Source organism: Cryptomeria japonica, chromosome 7 (assembly GCF_030272615.1).
Source record: "Cryptomeria japonica chromosome 7, Sugi_1.0, whole genome shotgun sequence".
In the NCBI taxonomy this organism is placed as follows: Eukaryota; Viridiplantae; Streptophyta; class Pinopsida; order Cupressales; family Cupressaceae; genus Cryptomeria; species Cryptomeria japonica.
The window spans coordinates 411,059,116-411,063,437 of record NC_081411.1 but is presented as its reverse complement, the minus strand read 5'-3'; positions in this window follow the sequence as shown (position 1 = coordinate 411,063,437).

Below are 4,322 nucleotides of genomic sequence, written 5' to 3'. Positions count from 1 at the left end.
AACAGAGTGGTTTTTTGCCTAACCGCTCAATTTGTGAAGGAGTGATTATTGCACATGAATCGATTCACTCAATTCGCAGTGCAAAAGCGGATAGAATGCTAGTTAAACTTGATATTCGTAAGGTGTATGATGAAGTCGGTAAATATTTTATGTTGGATGTTCTAAGAAAATTTAGCTTTTGTGTGAGATGGGTTAATTGGGTGGAAAGTTGTATTAAGACCCCCCATTTTTTAGTCATTATCAATGGCAGTCCCCAAGGGTTTTTTGAAACCAAGAAAGGGTTGAGGCAAGGTGATCCCCTATCCCCCTTTTTGTTCATCATAATGGTTGAAGTTTTGGGAAGGTTGATTTCAAAAATGAGGCTTGAAGGGAGATGGCATGGGGTGAAGGTGACAAATGAGATAGATAACCTATCACACCTTCAATTTGTTGATGATACTTTTTTATTAGGGGAATCTTCTTTCAGAGAAGATCGGATAATCAAAAGTGTGTTAAACATATATAGCAAAGCTTCTAGCCAATGTGTGAATGGAGGAAATCTGAGGTCTTTTTCTTCAATACGAGTCTTCAAAAGCAGAGAGAAATATGCCTTATTCTGGGGATGAAGCAGAGCTCCCTTCCAGGCAAATACTTAGGTATTCCTCTGTTTTGAGGAGATAGCATATCAGAGGTGTGGAAGGAATTAGTTGAAAGTTTCATTTGTAGGATGGATGGGTGGAAGAGCAAATGGCTTACCTCAGAAGGTCAGATTCTGATGTTGAAATCGGTTGTGTCCGCTATTTTGGTTTTTTCTATGATGTGTTTGCAGATCCCTAAGAAGTTGATTAAGGTGATTGGACAAAGAATGAGAATTTTTTTTTGGAATGGGGCCAATGAGCACGATAAGATTCCTTTGTTGGCATGGGACAAAATATGTCAAGTAAAGGTTTAGGGGGGAGTGGGCCTAAGGGACTGAAACATTATGAATGAAGCCCTTGGGGCTAAGTTGGTGTGGAGTATTTATTCACAAGCCTCCCAATTATGGGTTAAACTTCTTAAAGCTAAATATTTGGACTCTATGGATGGTTGCAGGATTTTCGCCATTCATGATCCCCCCAAAGGCTCCGCTATTTGGAACTTCATAATTTCATGCAGGAAAGTTATTGTTGATCACATTACTTGGTAGGTTGGGACTGCCTTTAAAGCCAAGTTTTGGGATGAACCTTGGAATGGATACCCTGTTTTAAAGGATAATACTGAGTTTGCAGAGGTTATAAATTGGTTCCTTAACAATTGGTGTAATAAGGTGAGTGATTATTTATCTTTGGATAGGGATCCTCTGGGGGAGAGATAGAAATGCAAATCGATCCAAACTTTGGCGATTCCTGATGGATAGAAAGCACTAATGGAGGATATTTTTAGGTCCAGAAGTGTTATAAGAATTAACAGGGATGATAGGGTTGTTTGGTGCAGTGCTGGGAATAGAATTTATTCAGTGAAGTTGGGCTACCACTTTTTGGATTCAGGTGTGGTGCAGGAAAAATGACTTGTTGATCTTTTTTGGAGTAAGGAGGTTCTGCCCAAAGCTGGTGCTTTGGCTTGGCTAGCCTATTGGGGTCACATTCTCACAAGGGATAAAAGACAACATTTGGGTTTTTGTGGACCTTCAAAGTGTTTTTTATGTGGGGAAGCGGAGGAGACTTTGGACCATCTACTAGTGAATTGTTCCTTTGCTTCTTCTTGTTGGGACATGTTGAGGGAAGCACTGGGATGGCAGTTTCCAATGCCATACTCTTTGAAACAGGTTTTTGACAATTGGCCGTGTAAATGGACAAAATCCCATTTTCCTATATTTGGAAGGTATGCCCATCTCTTCTTATTTGGGAGGTCTGGAAGGAGAGGAACAAACATATTTTTGTCAATAACTCTAAATCTTTGGAGAGGTTTAAAAGCAGAATTAATTGTGCCATATCTAAAACTGTGGGTGTTGCCGCCTCATACTATTTTAATCTGAGGGTCCCATTTAATGTTGAGGATCTCAAAGGGAAAAGCACTTGACTGGAGATTCGATTCAGGCCCGTTAAGGGGCTTAGTTAGGTTCAATCCAACCAAGATGATTCGACTATTAAATGGGAGAGACCTTTGGAGGGATGGTGAAAAGTGAATTTTGATGGGGCTTCTAAAGGCAACCCAGGACCTTCAGGGGAAGGGGTTATTATGAGGAATTGGAAGGGTTAAACGTTGGCTATAGGTTCCCAGAGACTGATGGACAAATCAAAAATTCTAGTTGAAGCGATAGCAGCTCTGCTAGTTGTTAGGATGTGTAAGATGTTAGGCGCTAGAAAAGTGCACTTAGAGGGAGATTCTCTAATTATCATCCTGGCATTAATGAATAAAGGAATTGATGCATGACACTTACAAGGTTGGATCCACAACATCCTCGAAGAGTTGAAGTATTTTGAGGATTTCCAATCAAGCCATGTCAAACGTACTGGCAATGTTGAGGCAAATATTCTATCCAAGTGGGTTGTCACATTTATTAAAGTGGGTGAATTTAGATGGGAGGATTTTCGAAATGTCTGCTTTGAGGAGGAAGCAAATGGCTATCTTTAACGTCATGGTGGATGGAGTGTATGGTGTAAGAAGAATGGGAGAGAAAGGCGGCATTTGAGTTTAGCGAGGTGCTTTATTAATGATGTATCCTACGTGCTATGAGATGGCATTTATTTCATCCCTTTCTTTCTTGAGGCTTCATTGAGATGATAATTGCAGTTGTAGTAGAGCTTTGAGAAGGTTGCAAACTTTATTTGGAGAGGTGGTGAAGAGGGAAGTGAAGCACGTAAGGAGGCCAACTTCACTCTTCGAAGCAAGAGATGAGCTTTTTCTTTCTTCGGTGAAATTACTACAGGTCAGCCACAAAAGATGTTCAATTTCTCAGATGAATTACTAGCCCAGAGTGTGGCTATTGTGGTTGAGGGGGCTTTCAGTCAACTTAAATTCAGGGTTAAAACCAAAATGGATGTTTTCGCCCTCATCATGGCTTAGGGTTTGGAACTTGGCGAAGACACGACCACGATGAAGAAGGTGATGCAGACAATCGTCCATGAAGATTTTTTGATAGGAATGGACTCATTTCTGGAATGAGTGGAACCGGGTGTGGGGTTCGATGCTCGTGAGGGAGTGGAGGCCGAAGCAAATGGTGGCAAAGCTAGTTTATTCCCCTTTCTTTGGTGGGCAAAGGGAATGTGTAAATTTCATTGTAGGCAGGAGGCTAGAAGGGGATGGGACGCTTTGAAGCTGCACACAGAGATGAAAGAGTTGAAGGTTGTCATCGTACAGGCCAAGGCACAGGCTGAGTATGGGCAGAGACGGGTGTTGCGACCCAGACCGACGAGGGCGTTGGAGAACAGAGATGCTAGGGTGGTGAGGCGCAACCATCGACAGAAAGTCTAGTGAGTTGGTGCTTTCCATTTTTTGGTGATGACGTGTCCTTTTTGGGATTGGCGTCTTATTTTAGACATGGTTTAGCCAAATTTTGCTATAATTGGGCTGGTTGGTGGGTAGTTATGAAATATCTTTTTTGGTAGGGTTGCTATCAGGTTGACGGGTTTGCCTTTTTTGGTCTCAAATACTTGTTTAGACTTATTATGTGAACTTTATTTTTGAATATCAATAAAACATAACTTATTACCGAGCAAAATATATATATGGTATTTGGTATTTTGAAAAACTCATTGTTAGAAATATTTTTTTGTAATTTTTTTTTGAGTTTTTTTTTTATGATTTTTCAAAGTGAATACATCCTAAAAATCACATCACTAAGTGTGTGCAGCACACACCTTGCACCAAAATAATAAAAAATGTAAAAAAAAAAAATTAATGTGTAAAGAAAGAAGTATAGAACAATCTTATGAATTTTTTTCAAAATTTGAGAAGGAGGTCAAAAGTTATTAAAAAAAAGTCAACACACGTATCTAAGAACTATGGAAACATTAGTGAAAGAAATTAAAAATAAATGTTAATGTGGTTCAATTTTTTTTTTAAATATGGTTAGAAAGCTTACAAGACATGTGGAATTATGGTGGTAATTTTACTATTAGAACTCATTATAGAATGTGTAAGCCTAATGACATGCAAGTTGAGAAATGAGAATGGAGGAAAAAATCACGTGAAAAGGAGGCAAATGAACAATCCAAGTCTACAGGCTTGTCATCTAACCCTATTTAAAGTCAAAATGTGAGCAATGTTCTATGGAATCCGAAATGCGCTCTCATTTTGAGCTCCACAAAATGTGATTGTGTTATGTGGAACTAAAAATGCAAGCACATTTTAGCTTCCATAAA